Source organism: Heterocephalus glaber, unplaced genomic scaffold, assembly GCF_053883595.1.
Source record: "Heterocephalus glaber isolate CG9 unplaced genomic scaffold, H.glaber_assembly_v1.0 deba00001465, whole genome shotgun sequence".
NCBI classification, from domain to species: Eukaryota; Metazoa; Chordata; class Mammalia; order Rodentia; family Bathyergidae; genus Heterocephalus; species Heterocephalus glaber.
Genome location: NW_028258312.1, coordinates 16,886,815 through 16,911,266, shown reverse-complemented (window position 1 = coordinate 16,911,266; position 24,452 = coordinate 16,886,815). Strand labels below are relative to the sequence as shown.

General features: G+C 40.7%; 1 pseudogene; it reads right to left on the bottom strand.

Moving 5' to 3' along the window:
- Positions 1-4,854: 4,854 nt before the first annotated feature.
- On the bottom strand, positions 4,855-10,469 carry LOC101703100 (E3 ubiquitin-protein ligase makorin-1 pseudogene; annotated as a pseudogene).
- Positions 10,470-24,452: the final 13,983 nt, after the last annotated feature.

Here is a 24,452-nt window from a genome sequence, read left to right as displayed (position 1 = left end):
AAAGTCCAAATTTTAAAAATTAATTTCATTGGTACATTTTAGGCATACAATATAATGACATTCATCATTGGAAATTTGCACCTTTACATAATCTCTCCTGGTTCTTATTTTTTCCCAATTCCTCCCTTCAACCCCTCCATCCCTCCCTATTTACAAAGTCTTTGTTTTCATTTTCTCATATTAATTCCATTCCCTTCTTTCCTTTCCCCTACCCCTACCACTTTTTCTTCCCTTTTGTCCCTTTTCTTCCCATTTCACATTATCTATTATATCTTTTAGTCCTTATTTACACTAAAAGTCCAAATTTTGCAACACTTCTCTCATAAGTGTTTCTTTGAAGATTTTTATCCACAGAATACATATGCTTACCTACTATAATCCCATTGACCCAGATTGCCATATGAATCTCTAACAAGTGATAAACACTCAGAAAGATTTATTAGAAAGATTTATTGTCTTTATGTCTATATAACATTGAAAAACTAAGATGTAATATTGTTTCTCATGATATGGATTTATTTTATTTTTACTTTTTCACTATAAGGACGGAACACAGAGTCTCAGGTTTGCTTTGTCAGGCCTACATCTCCAGTGACCCCATTCCCAAATTTTTGTGGCAAGATCTCTCTAAGTTGCTGAGACCAGTCTTGAACTTGTGATATTCCTGCCTCAGCCTCTCAAGTATTCTAGATTGCAGGTGTTCACCACTACACTTGGTTGGGTTAATTTTTTAACAAAAATATCAGTAAGCATTCTGTTATGAACAACTTTCATTCTCATAATCCATCCCACAATGTACACCACCATACATGGATAGAAAATGAACTTTGTAATTAAAGAAGTTATTCATATTTTATGATGAATGTTTTTAGTTTTGAGCACAGGGACCTACTCTAGCTAGTTTGAACAGAAAAGGGTTTTTTCAAGATTATTAACATACAACCTTTGGGAGAACTGAAAGGTAACTGATGGCTTTCTCTGCAGCTCAAACACACTAAGTTCTTTGACAGGTAAATTACACGGAAAAGAAAAGAATGAAGGAAGGACCTATAGATAAAAACAGACTTAAAAGGCACATCAAGTTTTTAAATAGGCAAGATTCAACTATGGGGTGTAGGGATGCATACTAAGTGATACAATAATAATGCAACACATGGGAGTGATCATAAGTGTCAGAATAGTGGCTAAATTTGGGATAATCAGGAAATTATAACAGGCTACATGGAGAGGCTTCTAGGTGACTTGACAGTTCTATTTCATGTTTTAGGTGGTACTTATGAGTTCACCTTAAAATAACTTAGTAATTTATTTATTTTTGTGGGTGTATTTGTACTTAAATTAAATACTATACTAAGACTAAAAGTTGAAAATATAATTTAAAACATATCAGTAGTATCACTTTTTTATAGGTGATAGATTACTTTTATAAACATAATGTATTTGTATATAGCATTTTTTAATTCCAAGAGTTATATTAGAAAATTTTTTTCCAGTGCTAGGAATTAAACTCCAGGCCCTCACATACACCATGTAAACACTCTACAACTGCTCTACACACACCCCTACTCCTAGAGAACATTTAAATTTGAATCATACCTAAAAATCATTTTGACATTTATCTACAACAGCAATGTACTGAGGCGAACAAAAGGTAAAGCTTTGCTCAAGTAAAAAATACCTATCATTCTACTTCTAATCTAGGTGTAAAACATTACTTGTCAACAAACTGAAGTACAAATACATAATGGGTACGAATATAAAGATTATTAATTTTTAAAATCAGGGAAATATTGGCCCAGGTAAAGTGGCCTGAATTGAAATGTTGGTATCTTTGAACCTTTTAAATGTACCTAGATGGCCAGGCATAGTGGTGCACACCTGTAATTCCAGCACTCAGGTGGCTGAGGCAGGAGGATTGCCATGAGTTTGAAGCCACCCGAGGCTGCCGAGTGAGTTTAAGGCTAGCCTGGGCTATATAGCAAGACTTTGTCTAAAAACAAACAAACAAACAAAAATATGAATGCATCTAGATAACACACATAATAATTCATATAGATTTAAAATTAGGATAGTATAACAAAACTCAGTTTTCACCACCCAGCAACTCCTCTAGCAGATCCCTTTTGGTTGCTTTCCACATACACAACTTTCTCCCAGGGACTGGACCTCCTCTCCATTTCTGGTGAGTTTGTGAAAATAGTACTTGTTGTTTGATCAAGGATCATCTCAACAGACATGTGACCCATGGTGGACCAAAGTCCTTTTCTCAACTTTGAAATATTGAGTCAAAAAAGACAACAGAGCTCTCTCTGTTCTGTGGTCATTTTGTGGGAAGCACGAGTGTACTTTACATCTTCCCTTGAGGGGAATAATGAAAATCAGTGGGGGCCAGAGGCAAACTGGTAGGCAGCTTCTAAAATGGTTCTCAACAGTCTGTGCACCCTCCTATTCAGTTTAATCCCTTCCTCTCAAGTGTGAGCTGCAACCAGTGACACTTCCAGGCAACAGGATACAATGGGATGTCACTGCTTAATGTAGATTATACAAGACTACCTTCTGTTTTGATCACTTCTCCATCCAGAGCTCTTTTCAACTTCCTGTTAAGTTACTAGCTTATTAAATATCCTTTTCTTGCTAACATCTAGAAAGATGGAGTCTACCACTTGCTTGGAGCTGCATTCTCAGTCAGCCACAGGAAGACATTGCATGCCACTCAGTGTGCTGGGAGTCACTACAGACCACACACTGCATGCCTTTTGGATTACCTTGTGTCCCAACCGAACCAAACCATACAGAAAAGGGAATTATGGGAGATGTAATTCACTGCAGCAAACGTCACACACTACAAAGCTATGGAAATCAATTGTGGTGATTAAAAATGACAAATAAGTGCATAAACTTTTCTCTTAATTTATCAGTTTTCAAGATAATGAATTAACTATTCATCATCCCTTCAAGTTGACTGTTAAAATTAACTTTTTATTTAAGAAGGGTTTTAGACTTATGAAAGGTATTATGGACAGTTCACATATAATCAACACCCAGTTTTCCAAATTATTATTATTTCACAATAGTGTAGCCTAACTGTTGCAGTTAATAAATATTCAACCCTCCTCATTCTCTTGAACCCCTGAAAAGTTTATCATACCTATAGTTGTGCCTTTCCAGGGTGTTATATAAATGAAACCATACTGCCTTTTTCAGACTAGCTTTTTCCTCAACAGCATATACATTTAAGAATTATCCTTGCCTTTTGTGGGTTATTAGCTCATTTCTTTTTATTACACGATAATATTTTAGTGTACATGTATACCAGCATTTGTTTGGGTAGTCACTTACGGAAAAATATCTCGGTCACTTCTAGGTTTTGGTATCTGTGAATCAGACTGTTATAAACATTTGTGTGCATGCTTTTCAAATCAGGTGATTAACTGTCAAAGAGTGCGTTCGCTGGATTCTATGGCAAGACTGTGTTTACTAGCACGAGCAACTGATCAAACTGTGTACCACTCTACAAGAGTACCAAGCGTACCACTCTACATTCCTGCCAGCAATGGATGCTTGGTTCCCGGCATCCTTGACAGCAGTTGGTGTAGTCTTTATCTATTTTTCTTGCATTGTCTCTTCTAATAGGAGTGTAGAGAGGGCAGCTGTAGAATACAGAGACCCCTGCAACAATTAACTTGTTTCGTGTTTTTTTTTTTCCTCCTCAGAGAGAAAGAATGGGTGGAGTCGGAGGAATCAGAGCAGTAGGGGGCAAATCGGGAGCCTCTCCCACGTTATTTGCAGGAAACAGAGCTGTAAAATGCAAAGACAAATTTCCCGTGGAGGAATCCTTCTGACAAGTTAGCTTAGCCCATCTGCGGAAACAACCTCACCGTCCCCCGTACCCCTCGGTGGAAGTGTGGCTTAGCGCTGCCAACCAGGTAGGCCTCCACCACGGGTACCTCTGGGTGTGGTGTAGTGTTCCAGCACACCTGCCGGCCAGGCAGCGCTGAGGCGGAAGGAGGCAGCACCAGGAAAGTAAACCAGGCCTGCAGCAGAAGCCCTCAGATGAAGACAAAGGCTGTTCCAAGAGTGTCCGCACCAGAAAGGCACTAACCTTGCTGGCGAACCCCCGGCGGACTAGACAGACAGCTGGCAGGGCCACGCTGACTGCCAGTCCACAGCTCTGTCCTTCCAGATCCGTGGGCCACGTGGGGCCCACAGCCTGAAACCAAGCCTGTGCCCCGAGCCTGAGCACTTTTCGCGAGTGCAGGGGAGGGGAGGTCCTGCACACCTGCTCAGGCTCACATGGGCCGCGGGGTCCACTGCTAAGCCGAGCTGAGGGACGCCACCGGTGGCTCCGTGTGCGTGTCCTTGCACAGCGTTCGTGTCACGCTGAGCCCACCGCTGCCTAGCTCTGGCCTCGCAGTAGTACAGTGCCCTTGCGTGCAAAGAAACAAGAGAACGAAACCGCAGGAGAAGCGCAAGGCGTGGGGTCACAGGGAACAGACACAGAGCCCGGACTCGTGGGTCTCCCTGCGGCCCAGGACCCACAGGTACCTCCGGAGCAGAAGGCCACTCACTCCCCAGCTCAGGTCCCTGCACCGGCACCCCTACCTGGTTTGTTTGTTTATTTGTGGTACCAGGAATCGAACTCAGGACCTTGCGCTTGCCAGGTAAGCGCAGAGCCACTGAGCTAAATCCTAGGCACCCCCACCTTGGACCCCGGAGCGTGGCCCGCGCTTCTCCCCTTGAACCCGGGAGACCTGAGATGAGTGTGGGAGGTCCGCAAGCACAACCGGGCAGAAAACAGGCTATAAGCAACAAACCTAGGCCGAGAGTTCATTAAACAGACGATACGCCACAAAAGTAACTTCAAGATTTATTTTTGCAACTTTTTGAAACAGAGAAAAGGACAGCGTCTTGGGGAAGGGCGGCGGAGGGCAGGTCCGGTGAGTGTTCACCACAGTCCCCGGAGATGAGGGGCCTGCCCGGGAAAGCCAGGCACCGCCTGGCCCTGTGAGGCTCAGGGGCCCGGCCGAGCTGCTATGGGGCCAAGTCCTCCAAGTCTTCGGGCTCACCGTTTCAGCAAGTGCCACCAGTCCTCGGAGTCCCTAGGTTGGTTGTGCTCCCCACCCACGGTCACCCGGTCCGGCTCAAAGCTGTCAACCCCCACTTGGTCCTGGTCCTCGTGGGGGCTGCTGCTCTCGCTCTCCTCGGTGCTCACTGGCCCTCCAGCTCAGCTCTGGACGCTCCAGCTCCCTGGCCCTGTGTCTCCTGTCCGGGGCCCTCGGGATAGGCGTGCTTGAAAAAGCAATTCTCTCCAAATGGGCAGCTCCCGCGGCCCTGAGCATAATGCACGCAGGCCTTGTTGCTCATTTCCTCCTTGTACTTCTGGACCAGCTTCTGCTTCTCCTCTCTGTCCTCCACCCAGTACTCGCTGGGCACGACGAAGGGCGAGGAGATGCGGCACTGGGGGCAGGCCTTGGTCACCTTGCGCTCAAAGTCCTTGGCCCGCCTCCACTGGCGAATGCACTGGAGACAGTAGATGTGGCTGCAGTTGGGGAGGATGCCGAAGCTGCGCTGCCTGGGCTGGGCTTTCTGGTACACCACCTCCATGCAGATGCCACAGGCCAAGTCCTTGCTGCGCTCCAGCGCACAGGGCCGCTCCAAGTTCCTCTCCAGGGCCTGCAGGCAAGATTTTCTGTGCTGGCTCCTCTGGGCCTCATCCGAGGGGTGCAGGGCGCGCAGCCCACACAGGTCGCAGGCGTCGCCGTGCAGGTACACGCAGCGGTCCCCGTAGCGGCACTGTCCCACGGCAGCATAGCGGCAGAGTTGCTTCTTGGTCTCCCTGAGCACGGAGCCCACCAGCAAGGGCACCTCTGTGTAGGCGGGGGCGGTGCGGCTGCGGTAGGGCTGCCCGGGCATGAACTCGACGGCTTCCAAACAATCCCGGGACCCTGGGCCTAAGGCTGGGGAGCTGGCGCCCCTGGACTCAGGCCCTCCCTGATCTGTCTTCTCCAGGAGTGGTCCGACCACAGAGGACAGGCTCCAGGCAGCGCCAAGGGGCATTTTGGCGGTTAGACCCCTAGCAGGGCCTCCTTCCCGATTCAGTGGCCTGCTGTGCTCATATCTGCAGTAGTCTCTATACAGGCAGAACCCGCTCTGGAAATACAGGCAGGCTACCCTGGAGGGAGTGCTGGAGTTGGAGGGGTCCTGCCCGGGGCGACAGTTATCTCCTCCCCTACAAACTCCAGGCGTGAAACACCTCTCTTGCCCACTCGGGAACATGCTGTTCTTGCTGCTGCTGAGGAGAGGAGCAAGCTCCCGAGTCTCGCTGGTCTTCTGCCTCTCTCTAGGTAGCTCTGGAGCAACAAAACTAAAGAAAAAGAAAGACATACAAATAAGTAACCAGAAGAGAGGCCTGGGGAGGTGGGTCTGTGTGGAGGCCAGGGCTTAACCCCCAGTCCCACACTGAGAACCGGGAGGGGCCGGGGAAGAGGAAGGAGGAGGGTGGTGAGGAAAGTACGATTTCCCAGTGATGAGCTGTGCTGGGCCATGAGGCGCAGGGCAGAAGAAGACTTTTTGCATACATTCTCCCGGTGTTTTACAGCAAGGGCCGCTGCGATGACTTCTACCTTCTTAGAGAATTCTGTTGAATTTGACTTATTAGGGAAGTTTGATAGAGCTTAATTTTTCTAAGGTAGCACGGATATTTACTAGGTAGCATAAAATTCTCCACTCTTAAGGTTTCAATCATTGTACAAATTCCCAATGATGAATGGCATCACATTGGGCACCTAAAACGTACGGATAAACTTAATAATAAAAAAAAAGATCAAAAACGTGGACGATGACATGTCGTCCCGGACAGAACCAAAGGGCAGTTTTTGTCTGCACTGTGTCAAGTGGGTGACCTTTTGAATCTGAAGTAAGACAAATGGCCAATGACAGCTTCAGAATTTCACTGATGTCTCTCGAAAAAACATTATTGCAAACTGTATCCCAGCAGAAGTAGTTTTTTTAAAAATAAAAATGAATTATTCATGAAAAAGCACTTCATCTCATACCGTACCTGCTGTGAAGGTTTTTCATTGCTTATTAGAAAGCGTGCAAAAACTGGGCAATTAAACCTTCACTATCCAATTTTTTTTTTTTTTTTTTTTTTTTTGCTTTGCTCCTGCCTTATAATGAATCATAGGAAGGGCAATGACAGACATATATATGTATTCCTAGAACATGAAAAAGAAATTAATTAGTAGTGAAAAGGTCACTGAGAAGATCAGAGGAAGACTTTGTGTGGCATTTAGCCAGAGGTTTAAAAGGGGAGGGGCACGTTCCTTAATCCGATTGACTCTTTTACCTATCGCACTTGCAGTTTGTTAGTAGCAGTTTACAATTCGTTCATACCTCCTTCGCCAAAATTTGATAGCCCTGGCCCACAGCAACAGTCACAGCATATAATCTCCCACATTCCCTATTCAGGGGATGTCTGGCTTTGTAGGTATCTCAGTTAGTCAAAAGGTAGGAGTGGGATTGTATGAGTCAGCGCTGACTAGAGAAAACAGAGTTAGTATAAGATATATAAGAGTTCACAAAATTGGCTTACAGTGGCCGCTCTCGGTGTTGGGTGTTGAGGGACGCAAAAGGTCTGTCTGAGGACTGAGGATCCGAAGGCCTGGAGCTCAGAGTAGGGTCCCGTGAGCGTCGGTATCAGAAGGTCTGAGGGTCCCTGCTGGAGGCTGAAATGTCCTTGCTAGAAGGAAGCCAGGAGGTGGCGTGCCCGAGGTCAGAGCAAAGACTGGAGCTGTTCTGAAGGATGTGAACAACGCTTCCTTCTTGGCTTCCCTTTTATACCATTCTAACCCTAACCCTCCCTAGGGTGGGTGGTCCAGGCCCAGATAACCCTCCCTAGGGTGGGTTGTCCAGGCTCAGATAACCTCCCTAGGGTGGGTGGTCCAGGCCCAAATAACCTCCCTAAAGTGGGTGGTCCAGGCCCAGATAACCCTCCCTAGGGTGGGTGGTCCAAGCCCAGATAACCCTCCCTAAGGTGGGTCTTCCAGTCCCTGAACTGTGCTGAGCCAATATACTCAAGTGTTACTCGCTCAAATTGAAGGGAGCAATTAACATTTATAGGGGCCTCTTCACCCTGAGTTCAAAAATTTGATCATTTTTATCTTGAGGATTTCAGAACACTCTGAAGACATTTTGGCTTAAAGAGGAAAACAATTAAAAGCCACATGAGCTTCGCTAGAAAACATGCTCATAAAAATAAATCTCACTCACAAGCATATTTCTATTTTACAGTTAGTAAAATGCAGATTTAAAACATCACGTATTTCTAGTATCCATTGGCCAGGAGTATCGTTTTACTTGTGCCTGCCATACAACTTATAATTTCAAACATTTGCATTACAGACACTCATACATTCATTTTATTATTTACTCATTGTTACCGGTTGTGTGTCGATGTCCTCTCAAAGCCTCATGCTGTTTTGGGTGAGATTTTTTCAGAGGTGGCTGGACCTAGAGCATGACACCGGGATCATCAATTCAGAGTGCTATTCGAGGGCCCCGGAGCACCAGGATTAGAGTTGTGAGTGCTCCCCAGCCCCAGCCCTGTGAAAAAGATAAAAGGGCCAGAAAGAGGCAGCTAAATTCTCTCACTGCCTTTGCTGCCTGTGCCTGCCATGGGCTGCTTCTTCTCTCTGACACCCCTGTGCCACGGGCCTCTCTGCCTTCGGGTCCCATTACGGACTGAGACCTCTGCAGCCTGTGGCCTTTAACTTTGGGTCCTGGGTGTTTCGTCTCAGCAAGGAGAGAAAAGCAACCAAGACAGAATTTGATATCAGAGAAGTGGGGTCGTTCCTGGGACTGCACCTGACCGCGTGGTGTAGCAGCCTTTGGAGCTGGCTTGCTGGAAAGGAAAGAGTGACAAAAGGTTCAGAGATGTGGGCTGAAAAACTAGAGCCGGAACGCCTCAGGGTGTGCTGCATGGGAGATCCTGGTCAGAGCTCAGAAGACCAGAAGGCTGGTAGGAATCCTGCCAGTAAAGGCCAGGCTTAGAGGGGGGCTTGGTGGTGCAGGCCTGTATTCCCAGCACTAGGGAGGCTGAGGCAGAAGGATTGGATCTCGGCAGGTTCCAGGCCCACCTGGGCTACACAGTGGCTTCAAGGCCTGCCTGAACTACACAGAGGCACCCTGTCTCACAAAAGCTAAAAATGAGAAAATGAAAATTAAAAACGCCCAGGCTTAGGATTTTCTGCGGGAAGAAGGACCCTAGTGCCTTTTGGACTCCAGACAATGTGTGTTATAACTCGGCAGAAAGTTTGTCTGTGTTTTCCTTGTGTCCAAAGACTGCCTGTGACCCTGATTAAGGATGGCCCACTCAGTAATCTTGCAGAAGAAGTTTCAAGGCAGTCTCATGTTGAGGCAGTGATGCAGCCACTCTTGGGGACTTTTAGGCAGATCTATGTTGAGGATCAAGAGCAAAGAGGCCAGCGGAATGATTTTAAATATGTTGAGGTTGACCAGAACGGAAGCTCCGGTAAAGCTGTGGCCTGCAAAGATAGAGCAGAGCAGGAGAACAGAAATGGTGGCCTGAGGGCATCACAGGAAACAGCAGGATTCCACCCTTTGTAGCCTCAAAATTGCAAAAATGAAAGACACTCCTTTGAGAAGAGAGCCCTGGAGCACCATGTTCCAGAATGGTAGTGGCCCGGGCAAGTTGTTCCTTGGGATTTGGTTCACAGACACTGGACCTCTGTAGCCAAGAGAGATGGAAGCCTGGCTACTGCTCCTCCGCCTGGCAGCAGACCTCGGTGTCATCCACTTTGTTTTGGCTTCCACCCAGATTCTGGAAGAAGGCCCGAGAGGCCAGGCAGCGTGCCCCTGAGAGGGTCACGTGTAGGATGGGGAAGGTGCAGTGGTGACCTCAGAAGCCAGGAACGTGGATTACCTGAGGAAAGCTGGAAGGAGGGAGCAGAGCCCGCCCCAGAGAGAAGCCATGGGAGCTACAGTGTGCCTTAGGGGTGGAGCCACTCAAGCCCTTTGGAGTTCACAACTTGCTACAGATTGCCAGGAATGGTGGAAGTGGAACTCTGGGATGTAATGTTTGTCCTGCTGGATTTTGAACTTACTTTGTTCCTAGTCCCTTGTGTCCCCCTGTTTGTGACTTTTGGAATGGAAATGTCTATCTTGTGCCATTGACATGTTGGAAGGGTTTAACTTTCTCTGCATGTGCAAAGGGGTGTGCAGCTAAGACTTTGCCTTAAATCTCAGAGGAGACCTTGGACTTGGACTCTTCAGCAACACTGAAACTGTTAGGACTTTGACAAGGCTTGGAGATGGACTAAATGCCTTTTGCATAAAGGGATGTGCATGAGTCTTCGGGGGACCAGGGCAGAATGTTATGGCTTGCATGTCAATCTTCCCTCAAAGCCTCAGGTGAGTGAGCTAGGGCTTTTCTTTCAAAGGTTGTCAATATAGTGGGTATGATGCTGGGATTATGGGTGTGTGATTACTAAATTAGTCCACTGCTTAGTTTGAAACCATCCTTATCCTGGTATCCTAGATAGAATATGAAAGGGGCCAACAGACATTATTAAGGTCCTTTGTTGGTTCCCTTGTTGCTTTGCTTCCTTTGGTCCACCATGAACTGTTGTGCCTCTCCCATGCTGCTGTGCCTTGGAGCCTGCCGATTATGGACTGAAGCCTCGGAAAACTTTGAGCTAAAAATCCTTTCCTCCTTTTTGGGTATTGAGTATGTTGTCTCAGCAACAAGAGAAAAGTAACTAACAGACTCCTTTTAATCATTTTTTCATTTATTCAGCAAATATCATTTTGTTATGCTATTTCTAGTGAGGCAGAAATTAATGTGGAACTCTACCTTTCAAGTTTAGTAGAAGAAGTGCACATGTAAGCTTACAGTTTTTATTGCAGTTGGATCATCTGTCCTTTGATTGATTTGTGCCCAAGGTGCTTCAGGAACTTTGATGTGAGGCACCTAACACGTCTAAGTGTCAGAGGAATGCCAATTCTTTCCAAACAAAGTTTAACTTGAGGTTATCCTGAAAGGTGAGAACAAGTTAGTTATGTGATCAGGAGGAGAAAGCAATTTCAAAGACAGCTAACAAAAGAGGCAAGAGACAGCACATCATATTTAGCAAAATACCCTCAGTGTACATGTCGCATGAGGGTGGGAGACATGGCCAGAGTCCAAATCATGTCGTATCCAATACTCCTAAGGCAATGCTCAGCCATTGGAGGACTTTAAGCTGGCAGACAATGATAGGAACAGTAGTTTGAAGCACTCATTCTAAAACAAGCAGGTAGTTTAATTGGAGAAAGAGACTTGACTTAGGGAAATTATAATAGTAGCACTAAGTGACCAATTTGGATAAATATCAAATAGACTAATGAAGTGACAGATTTGAATCTCAGTTGGAAAAATAACTAACAGGCCATGGAAGCCAGACAGACTTGTGAGATAATGCAGTGTTGGCAGGGAGCAGTTTTGTTGGATATGGGATCCACAGAAGGAGGAAGAATACCTGAATTGTACTAAGTTGTTGTCAAGTGGTTATGTGGTACATAAAGTAAGCGTGAACTCATCGATATGTCACAGGAGTGCAAACAGCAGTGTACAATGGAGAGACCTGGATTCTATTCATTAGTTCTTGAGAACATTGAATGCATAATCATACAGGTCATTTAAGTGCTCTGAGCCTCAATTCACCTTTAGCTGGAAAACATGAGCAAGGCTGTGGTAGGTGTGTAAAATTATTTCAACACTAGTATCTTTTTTTTAAAGTTCTTTTATTGGTACATTTTAGGTGTACAATTCATTTACATTTATCATTGGGTGTTTATACCTGTACATGATGTATCTTGGTTCTTATTTTTCTCCCCATTGCCTGTGCACCCTTCACCCCCTCCAACTTTCCCTATTTACATAGATTTCATTTCCATTTTTTTTTCTTTTCTCATAGGTTTTCTTTTCCCTCTTTTCCTTTCCCCTTCCCCTCCCTTCATCTTTCATCTTTGGACCTTTTTTCCTATTTCAAATTATCAATTATTCATTTTAATCTTCAGAAAATTTTTCAGTTCAGTAATCTCAATGACATACATTTTTCCCTCCTGAGTGTCCAACCAGAAAACCATGGCCCATGATAAATTTCAGCAATCTGGAGGCAGGGTGGAGAAGGAATGTGTGCTACAGTGTGTGGCAGCCTTTTCTTGTACTGGGTTAAAGTAAATATTTTTTACTTACTACAGAAAAGAATGAAGGTTCCACCTTTATCTCTTAGGGATTAAATGCTTTAATAATGATTAATTTTTACTAACATTTAGTCAAACAGTAATCTAGATGTGTCATAATCATGAAAAATTTCTTATATATAACACTAAAAGAAAACATTAAGTTGTCTTTAGCTGCATACTTATATTAAACTCTAAGATAAATCAATCCAAAGTATAAGGAATACAAAGTCCTACCCTTTCAATATGAGGATTTCATTAATCATTACTTAAACTTGAAGATTTTTGGAATATGAAAAATTCTTTTGTAAACTTGGTAAGACACTTACATTATTGAGCTTGAGTCAAAATTTGAGAGTGTAAAATTTTATCCTTTAAAGAAAAACTGAAGCGATTAAGATTATATCACTTGAAGCCCGTCACTGACTTTCCATCAGTTTAAATTCTAATGTATTTTAGGGACCGAATTAATTATCATTCCTCCCTCAGAAGCTTAATTTTCCTTTCCTTTCCTAATATCAGCTACCAAATCCAGCCTTTCTGAATGCCTGCAGCTTCTAGTTGGGCCACTTTCCACACTTCGCCTCTCTGCTTTTACATATCCCACTACTCTCTTTCTTCTGAGTATCCTTCTCTTTTTCACTCACCATCTGAGTAAGCATCACTTTTCCTTCATTACTACATAGATTTTCCATATTTTGGGCAAATTTTTGTCATTACTCCACCCTGCCTCCCTTCAAGTCCGTGCCTCAATTTGCCCTATGTTCCACTATATCAGGACAGTCAGTTGCTTTTGACTTTTTTGGCTGCTGCTCTTACTAGGTTATGAGCTCTTTGAAGGTGGCAGCAACTTTGTCTCCATCTTTATTTAGGCAGAAGCAATATTCCACCTCACATATAGTGAGTGCTCAATAAATGTTGGCCAAATGAGTGAGTGAATGCAGGAACCAATGAATATTCCAAGAAGACTTGGTGTATAGATTTCATTTTACACCCCTTGGTGAAGATTCTTTGAAAGACTCAGGATTTTTATATTTATCTTCTTATTCCTCAGTTCTAGGTGACTAGGTATTTTAATTGTCACTAACTTTCTTGATTGAGAGAAATAATCAATTTAATTTGATTAATGCTATATCTTTAGAAAACTGGGAAGATCACGGATTGTACTGATAATGTTGGTTTTTCTTTCATTTTTGAGGTTTGCAGTAAGTAGACTGTAAACACATACACCATCAAATTAATTTTGATTGATATTGTCTTCTGTGTGCTTGTAAGTGAATGTTGTAATTTAATATCAAATTTTAAATGTACCAGGCATATCAATAAAACAACTGTGTTGCTGTCTAAATTTAATAATGACATATGTATGTTTTAACTTCTTTTGATTCCTTTTGGTACCCTGCTACTCCAGGTTCTTATTAACTAACTTCCACCATCACAATAACTTCCCCATGATTCTTGCCTCTTTCATACAAAATTTGTTTCTTTTTCTGATAGCCAGAGTGATCTTCTGGAAACATAGATGACACCTAACAGTTGGTAGTATCCTGCTTTGGAAAAAGTCTTTGTTCCAGGTTCTTATTAAATAAAAATAAGTTCACACACCTTAGGTTGGTATACTAAGAAGACCAGCGCAGATTCAAATTAACTTACTGTTAGGGCTGTGTCTAGATGACCCCCCCACCCCCCCCGCCATAGCCTGAAGCAGTCATAGGTGGAGCTGTTTGGAGGTGACTGGATCTCAGGTGTGTGACACTGGGATCAAAAATATGATGCTCGATTTGGGCATGGTGGTCCACACTTGTAATCCTAGCATGTGGGAGGCTAAAGCAGGGGATCACCATGAGTTTAAGGCCAGCCTAGGCTGTATAGTGAGCTCAAGACCACCCTGAACTAAATAGTGAGAGACTGTCTCAAAAAAAAATAAAAAGAGTTTATAGCAACCATATCAAAAATAAAAAAGATGTGATGTTGGGATTGATTCACCATGCCATGCTAAGATTAAGGGTGTGAGTGCTACTACCCTAAGGGACAGAAACAGGGTTGCTTGTTGCTTGCTGCTTAATGCTTTTGCTGTCTTTTGCCCACCATAAACTGTTTTTCCTCTGTGATGCCCCTCTGCTCTGCCACCCTGCCTCAGAGCCAGCTGATTATGGACTGAAACCTCAGACTGTGAGCTGAAATAAACCTTTCCTCCTTTAACTTTGGGTGTTGTTATGGTTTGGGTCTAGATGTCCCCCCAAGGCCTCATGTGGGGCCTTTTCAGAGGTGGTTGAATCTGGAGTGTGTGGTTCTGGGATTAAGGGCGTGTGATTACTAAACCAGTACACTGATTGGTTTGGCACTGCCCTAATCCCAGTACTCTGAATAAGATAAAAATCCCAGTACTCTGAATAAGATAAAAGGGGCAGAAGGACTGGTAAGGTTTCCTTGTTGCTTTTGCTACCATGTGGGTGCCATGAACTGTTTCTCCTCTGCGACACCCCTCTGCCAAGTGCCACTGTGGCTTGGAGCCAGCCGATTATGAACTGAAACCTCTACAAATTGTTAGCTACATAAACCCTTTCCCCTTTAACTTTGGGTATCAAGTATTTTGTCTCAGCAATGAGAAATGTAACTAAGATACTTACCTTTATAACCTTTTCTTTGTTACATATCATGCAATCAATCAAATTATTATATCTGACTTACTGAGGTACATGCCACACTTTACTCATGGAATTCTTTTTATTTTAGCTTGGAATTTCCTTTTCTTCACCTCTGTTAAAATTCAAATCTTGGCTCAATGCCACAATGGCTGAAAAATGTTTATTATTATTATTATTATTGTTATTGCTGTTGTTGTTTTGAGACAGCCTCTCACTATGTAGCCCAGGCTGGCCTCAAAATTGCAGTGATCCTCCTGGCTCAGCCTTCTGGGGTTACAGGAATGCACCACCATGCCCTGCTTCAAAAAATGTTTTTTGACTGACTCTTTATTAAGCTTGTATTATTCCTTCAGAAAAATGTAACCACCTTCTTGTCAGTGTTTACATGGTTCTTGAAGTTCTGTGATAGCCAATTCATTTTGTCTTACAGTACAACTAATTATACATATTTTACTCATCTGCCTTGTTTTGGACTCCTTGGGAGTTGACCTCTCTCTTGGTGACTTTTTGCTGCACAGGGACGTTAGGAGATGAGACATATACAAAGCTCCTGAGGCAGAGGGGAGGTGCTCTGGACTGCTTTTTATGATGTATGATTTCCAGTCCAGGAAATTGTGCTGTTTGTTTTCCTATGAGCATTGTTGAATCTGTCAATATGTACTACCTGAACTCTTCTGAGGTGGTTTTATAAGAGTGAACTTATTTGCTATGGAGATATACTCATGTCCTACATCTGGGATATCGCTTTCTAGATGTGTAGGAAATTGTAAAATAAAATTAGTAAACTGTAGGACACTCTATAAAATGGGAACAAAGAATTTGCAGTGTGTGTGTGTGTGTGTGTGTGTGCGCGTGTGTGTTAGGGAATCTAACTCAGCCTAGGGTAAAGCTTGAGAAGTAATTTTCTCTGGTGTCAAGTAACTAGTGTCTGAATGATATATATTTTTTTTCTGCAAGAAGCCAGGTCTGTGTTCCTTGGATGTACAGAATATAACAGACATAATCTCTCCCTTTTTTGCCCTTGGTTTTTCTCTAGATTTGCAGCTCTTCTAACAAGAAAATTGGACACACTGTAGTAAATTTGTTAGCTGCTTAATTCTCTCATTTCATTTGTCAATTGATATAAACTGGAGTGGAAAGTCATATTTGTTGTTAGGAATGAGTCCTGGAGACAGTCTGGGCTTCTCACTGCAGATCTGGGATCACTGTGACCTCATTCTGTTAACATATCTACAGGGATTTGTTAAAATTTGCTATTTCTAAAGATGACTATGTTCATCTATTTCATATTGGGTCTTCTTTTGCTTTTCAGAAGTGATTCCTACTTCTTGGTATTCCCTTTGGTTTGCTTCTAGACCACTGTTATCTTCTCATACCCACATGGCCCATGGCCCATGTCTTTTGATTTTTATGCCATAGATACTTGAGAATCTGATAAAATAATATTAATTGCTTATATGTTCAAATAACTTATGAATTACATAAACAACAAATCAAAATATATTATATATATTATATATATATGGCTTTCCATGCTGCTGGAGCTCTGGCAAACGAAGTGAATTTTCCTAAAACCCACTGGACTTTCTATAAGAATTGTGGTAAGCATGAATCTCACAGCTGACACAGTGCAGGGTGGGCAAGGGCAAGAATTTTTCTGTATGACCAAGGAAAGCAGTGTTGTGACAGGAAGCAGTGTGGTTGTGGTGCGCAGACTAAGCCAGTTTTCCTGAAAAAGGCTAAAACAACAAAACAGATTGTGCTGAGGCTTAGTGTGATGGGCACAACTGCAGATGAAGAGAAAGCTGGCTGTAGGGAGATGCAAACTCTCAGCAGGGAGGAGACAGGAAGAGAAAGGGCTAAGTACCCAGCTCTAAGCTTTACCTTCTATTTTATTATGAAGACAATAAAATCCTGAGGTTATTTTCACTTCAAAAAGTATGTACTCATGTTTAACCAAATTTAATATGATTTTCTTAAAGAAGAAGAAATTTTAGGATAGACTGAGTAGTTTTTAGCACATTCTTTTCTGCCAATATATGTCACTGAGTTCTTTTGCAATTTAATAAAAAATGCACTAAAATAAAGATTTCCTTCATCTTTCCTACTGAATCAGCATGAATTTCTTTACCCTTGTTTACCCTTACTCATTACACTCTACCCTTATTGTATGTGCACTTAGTTTACATCATTTTGAACTTTCTAAGACTAAGTTAGGAGATTTTTAAAGTTGCAGCAGAGTCCTCCACTCATGGGATCATAAAAGGGCATAAATATTCATTGCTTAAGTCTTGTTAAAAATAATAAATAGGACTTTGTTTTCCTGTATGCCTTTATAATAAATATCAGCAGTCAATCGTAAAATAAAGTCAAGAAAACCCTTCATTGTGTTAGTAACATACCGTGTCCATATTGCAAGGCCAGCCTAATGAAATAAAAAACCCCCTAAGAACAAACAAAGAACTAAGGAATATTCACGTATAATGGAACTAAAACAACCTGTCTCACTTGACACATGTAACAGCTGTATTCTGATGCATCTGGAATGGACATTTCTGAGGCATAGGCTCATGATAGAAGACGTCCTTTTCCCTTAACGAGAAACCACAGAATACAGTCCTGAAGGCCTCAGAATTGTCGTGACTGCCCAGAGAACAACAGATGGTCCTTTAGGTAAACTAGTCCTATGTTATTTAATACCAAAAGCAAAACTGTCAACTGTTTCAGGGAAAATATAGAGTCTAGAAGTGAAAAATTGATGAGTAAACACGAAATAAATTGATTTTAAAATATTTAGTTTGAAAAGTATTTTCATTTTTTAGTCTAAAAACACACATTGTTGCTCATTTGGAATTCTAAACCACTGTTTGGATTTTTAAAATAAGTGCTTTGGAAATTACTGGTAAGAAAATTCTCTCAGGAGGTCTTTCACTAACAACTTTTAAATGACCCCAAATCAAAAGAATTATAATACATTAACTTGAAGTTACTGTTTGAGTACGTGTGTGCTAACAACAGGTCAAAAGCAGCATCTATCCAGGAATGTAATAAATGCATATGAAACATGGCTCTTTCTCAGAATTTGACATCTAGTAGGTACATTTTTGGACCCTCTCTAAGGGAGTTTAATTGTTTATTTAGTAGGAGAATCTCATTATACTCATAATGTTATGGTAAAATCCCACTCTGAAATACTCTTGTTCTTTACAAATACCAGTTCTGCTTTGTGTTCAAATTTATTTTAAGAAACATAAAATTTCAAAATTTAAAATAAAAGAAACATATATACCTTATAAAATACAAATACTATTAATATATTTTCCCATTAATTTTATTGGTACATTTTAGGTATAAGATACAGTTAAATTCATCATTGGGATCTTGAACCATTACATGAGTATCTTGGTTCTTATTTTTTTCCCCTTCCCCTGCCCTCCCTTCACCCCCTCCACCCTTCCCTATTTGCAAAGACTTTGTTTCCATTTTTTTCCTTTTCTCATAGTTTTTCTTTTCCCTTCTTTCCTTTCCCCTACCCCTCTCACTTCCCCTGCTCCTTTAGACCTTTTCTTCCTATTACAAAATACCAATTATACATTTTTAAAATTACAATATCAAGATCTAGGAGACATTACCACAGATTTTACAGAATTTAAAAGGATATAGAAAGCACATTACAAAAATCTTTTTTGAAATAAATTTGACAACTTCTAAGAAGTACCTTGGAAGACAAATTAATGAAACTAACTCTGGAGGAAATATAAAATTTGAATAGCACCTATTAAAGAAAGTATATTCCTAGCTTGAAAACCTACCTATATGACAGCAGCAGGCTCATATACATTTTAACTGATAAATTATATCAAACATTTAAAACAGAAAAAAGAAAGGAACACTTCTCCCCTTATTTTAGCAAATCAAAATTGTGCTAATCCTAAAACTGGATAAAGATAATAGAAGAAAAAAGTGTGAACATAGATAGAAATTTGTTTAACACAACAAACTATTAGAAGTCAGATCTGGCAGTATGTCGAAAGTGGTTTTATTATAGGGATGGCAGTGTTGGTTCAGCATTGGAAGATCCACTCCCAAAAGTCATCATTTTAACAGAAAGGAAAAAGCCATATGATCTTGTCAGTAGTTGGAGAAAAAGTATTGGACTAAATTCTACAGCTGTTCATGGTAAAAGCTATCAGGAGACTAGAAGTAGAACAGAACCTTCTCAACAGATTAAAGACATGTACTCCATACTTCCAGTGAGAACGCCTTATATGAATGGAGAAGATAGAATGCTCTCTCCCCAAGGTGGGGAACAAGGGCAGATATGCCTACTATTCATCTGTCCATTAAACTTTGAAACCTAGGCCCAAACCAAAATAGCCTCACAATAAAATGACACAATTAAGATAGGATTGGCAAGGTAAAAGTAAAATCTTTATATGTAGATGAAATGGTCATCTACAGAGAAAATACTAAGAAATCTCTAGAAGCCCCTAGAACTTGTATTTGAATTTAGCAGGATTAGAAAACACAAGGTATATATAAAAATTCAGGTCTATGTATACTTGCTATAAATGAAGAATTGGATATTGAAATTTAAAAGTTATGTAGGAGTACAAAGGACCTAGAAAAGTTAAAAAAAACCCAACAGTGTTGGAAGACATTTAGTACCTAATTTTAAGACTTCCTCTAAGGCTACAGTAATCACGGCAGTGTTGGTGTAAGGAAAGACATATAGATCATTGGAATAAATCAGATAATCTAGAAATAGAACCACACATATATGGTCCTCTGAGTTTTGAAAGATTGTTTAACATAACATTTTATAGAACATGAACTCAATTGAAGAGCAGAGGAAAAGACTGTTTTCAGCAAATGGCACTAGAACACCTGGTATCCATATATAAAAAATTAACCTCAACCCTTTATTTCCATGCATAAAAATAACTTGAAAGGATCTATGAACCTAAAAATGAAAGACTAAAACTATAAAACTTTAAGAAGAAATTATAAGGGAAAATGCTTATGAATTTTAGGGTAGGCAAGAATTTCCTAGGATACATAAACATGATGTATAAAAGAAAAAAATTGATACATGAGATTCCATCAAAATTTAGAACTTTAAATGACATCGTTAAGAAAATGAAAAGTAGTCCTTAAACAAACCATATTTACAATGCATATACGACAGAATATATAAAGAACTCTTATAGATCATTAATAGACAACCCAATTAGAAAGAAGACACAAGAAGATGGTAAATAGCCAGTACAGCACAAGGAAAGGTGTGCAACACTAGAATCAGAAAAATACTAATCAGTACAATAACAAGATTGAATTATACACTCATTAGGGAGATGAAGTTAAAAGTTTTAAAAGAAGAAATGTCAGCTTAGGTGTGAACCAGTTAGAACTTTCTAATACTGATAATGTGAATGTAAAATGATAAAACCATTTTGAAAAACAATATAGAAATTTCTTTTATTACTGTTAAGAACCAATAGTCCTGTTCTTAAGTTTTTTCTGGAGAGGAATGAAAAACACATGTTTACAATAGGTTTGTACATACAAGTTGAGTATTCCTTATCTGAAATTCATGGGACCAGAGTGTTTCAGAGTTTGGTTTGAACTCCACTTGATCTGCAGAGAGGATAGCTACTCCTGCTTTTTTTTCAGGTTCCTGTCACATGGAGTATTGTTTTCCACCCTTTAACTTTCAGAGTATGAGTTTCTTTTTGAATTAAATGTGTTTCTTGTGTGCAGCATATTGTTGGATCTTGCTTCTTGACCCATTCTCACAGTCTATTTCTTTTGATTGGTGAATTGAGACCATTAACATTGATGGTTATAACTCATATATATTGACTTATCATTGACCTTTTCTGTTTGTTGGATTCTCCCCATTTGTGTTTAATTTCTTGTCGCGCCTGACAGATTCATTCTGCTGGGCTTCCTGGGGTTGTGATCCTCGTTGTCTTTTCCTAGGATATTGTCTAAAATTTTTTGGAGTTCTGGTTTCGTACTCATGAAGTTCTTAAGGTGCTCTTTGTCCTGAAAGTATCTTGTTTCTCCATCAATTTTGAATGATAGTTTTGCAGGGTACATCAATCTGGGTTGGAGGCTGTTTTCCTCTAGGGCTTGAAATACATCACTCCAAGCTCTTCTTGCCTTGAGTGTTTGTTGAGAAGCCTGCTGTGATTCTGATGGACTTTCCTTTGTATGTGATTTGTTTCTTTTCTCTGTTTGTAGAATTTTGTTCTTCTGTTGGGTTTCTGGAATCTTAGCAATTGTATGCCTATGTGTAGTTTTTTTTGATGAAGCCTAGCTGGAGTCCTATATGGCTCACTTTTCTGTATGTCAAGTTCTTTTCCCCTCCTTGTGAAGTTTTCTGCCATCACTTCTGTGAACAGTTTTTTTTTTTAATGTCATTTGCACTCTCTCCTGTTTCTTCATTGACTCCAATCCTTCTGATGTTATTCTTTGCATTGTCCAGTAGCTGCTGGATTGATTTCTCATGGTCCCTTACAATTTTAAAGCAATTTTTCTTTTCCTGGTCACTAATTGCAATCTTATCTTCTATATCTGAAATTCTGTCCTTGCACTGGCTCATTCTGCTGTGTTGACTTTCAATGAAGTTTTTAATCTCCTGGAAATCTGTTTGCATCTGTTTCATGGATTCCATTTGTTTACTCTGTTGGGATTCCATCATGTTCCTCAGCTCCTCTATTTTTTTAATCTGTGTCCTCTCTAGATTTATTAATTGTGTCTTGCACTATGGGCAAAATTTCTGCTGTTATCTGAGAAATTATTTCTGGTTTCATTTTTTCCAGATCCTTTTTTGTTGCCAGTCCAGGGAGTCCAGGTGGTTGAGTATCAGTGTATTTCATCTTGTTTCCCTTTGGGGTTGCTGTAGGTGATCTAGAAGTCTGATTTTGAGACTTGTTTATGTGTCTTCTCATTTTGATGGGGGGTGGGGGGTGGGGTTGTGTGCTGCTTGTGCCTGCGTGGCTCACCTCCTGCGTGCTGGTGGTGGTGGTACTGTGGCTTGGAAGCCTCCTCTTGTGTGCTGGGAACTGCTCACCTCCTGTGATCCCTGGCCAGGATCTTAATATTTATAATTTAAGAAATTAACTTCTTCCAACCCTACTGCCTAGAAATCATTACCATCACCAGTTAGGTGAAGAACTAGCCTCTTTTCTCTCTCCTTTTTTCATCTTTATACATAATATATGTGTGTTTACATACGTACATTTTTCTGACCAAAATATAGAAGTATTGGAAATATTATTTTAAAATTTGATAAGATTTAAATTAATTAAACAAAGCTAGATTTCAGTCTATGTCCAATAACAAAGAAATAAAATCTGTAATTTTTTTATAAGGAATTATCTCAAGAAGACAAAAGAAAAAAGAGCAGTTTTTGTGTTATTTCATATTACAATATTTCTTACAGAAGTTATTGTTATGGCGTATATCTAAATGTCCCTCCAAAGCCTTATGCAGCCATAGGTAGGGCTTTTCAGAGGAGGCTGGATCTGGGGTATGTGATGGTGGGATCAAAGATTCGATGCTAGGATTAAAGGAAAAGATATAAAGGACAGAAAGAAGGTCATAGCTTACGGCTTGTGGTGGCTTGTGGCTTGCTGCTTGCTGCTTGGATGCTTTTGCTGCCTTCTGCCTGCTACCTCTGTGTTTCTTCTCTGTGATACCCCTATGCCATGCCACCCTTGGAGCCAGCCAACCATGCTGAAAACTCTCCAAACTGAGCTGAAATAAACCTTCCCTCCTTTAACTTAGAGTATCTGGTATTTTGTTTCAGGAACAATAAAAAGGTAAGACAGCCATAGAAACAAATGGTGAGAAGAAATATTGTGGTATATATTTTCAAATAAATTTACTCAAATGAAATTAAACACCTATTATGTATAAAACACTGTGTTGGGCCAGGGATTTAGCTCAGTGGTTCCGCTGCCTGCCTCGCAAGCGGAAGGACCCGAGTTCGATCCCCGGTACCAAAAAAAAAAAAAAAAAAGTAAAGCACTGTGTTAAGTTTTGTGTTCACAAATAAAGGATATTATTTTGGCTTTAAGCAGCTAATTAGCAAGATAAATAGTACAGGAAAAAAATTAAAGAAGGTACCAAGTAGGGAGCTATGGAAACACAGAAGGAAATATGCAGCCCAGGTGAGAGAAGTAGAAGAAGATTCCCAAGGTTTAAATATCTGCAGCTTTCGGCCATAGTAGGACCTCTAAAGAGATAATTTAGTATATTGGTTAAGCTTGCTTTACTATTTGTAAGCTATGTTTCTTTGGGTACACACTCCTAGCTTCTGTTTCATTGTGTATAAATTAAGGACAATGATTGTACATACTTGCTTTATATGACTAGTATAAAGCATAATGAACAATACATTTAAATATTTAGAGCAGTGCCTATTCCAAACATGGTGAGTGTTTAATAAATATTATTCACTATTTGAAGTTTGAATGACCAGTAGGGAGTAAAATATATGAGTCTGTTGCTGAAGAGAGAATCTAAAATGGTTATACAGATTGGATGCCATCAGCGTTTGTTACCAGATAAAACCACAGATGTGACTGAAATCAATCACATGGAATATCCAACATAAAAAAAATGGAAAGGGCAGAACTAATGGAAGCAAAAGCTTACAGGGGGTGCATAAAAAAGACGGTACCCTTAAAAGAACTGATAAAGAGTGGTCAGAAGGGAAGGATATAAGTCTATAAGTATTTCAGTTAATGAGAAGAAAGAGGGGGTTTTCAAGCAGTGCTTATTAATATCGAGCATAATAGCACCATCAAATTGTGTACTATATTTAACAAAACATCTCAATTTAATTTGATAAGTAGGAAGTCATTAATTACTGAGCAATGCCATTGGAAATGGTTGGGAGTAGGTAGTCATGATTTGATTAAACAGTAATCTATTAGTAGAATGACCTGGGAATCTCAACTATAAAGAGGAAGAGGAAATATGCAATACACAATTGCTATCTATGTTTAGAATGCTTTTCCACAAAGAAGTGATAGATATTCGAGGAGATACATTTAACCCTAATGCACAACATATATGTATATTAGAGAATATCACATGGTACTTGATTAATATGTATAATTTTGTTTTTTATGTATCAATTAAAATATACTTAATTAAAAAATAAAGGATGCTGCCTGTGTGGAGTAGAAATGTAGAGCTTGAAGGGCAGACTATGGTCAGTAAAGCGTGAGGGAAGGGGCAGGGTGAAGGTTTAGATTTTAGCTAGGAGGATGGACTACAGTATGGATAAAAGCAAAGAATTAGAAGCTAATAACACTTGCTGCCAGGATTAGATTTTTGTATTGTTAAAGCAGTAATTGGTAAACACCTGGTATTATAGGACTTAGATACATTCTTAAATAGAATAATGACAGGGAAAATAAAGTGGTATCTTACCCAGTTATGAAGTTTGTCATCCCTGGTTGATGGCCCAGATGACTTTGGAGGCTCTGGCTTTGTAATTAAACAAATCCACAGAGTTCTGTGATTTTTTAGTATTTAGTATGC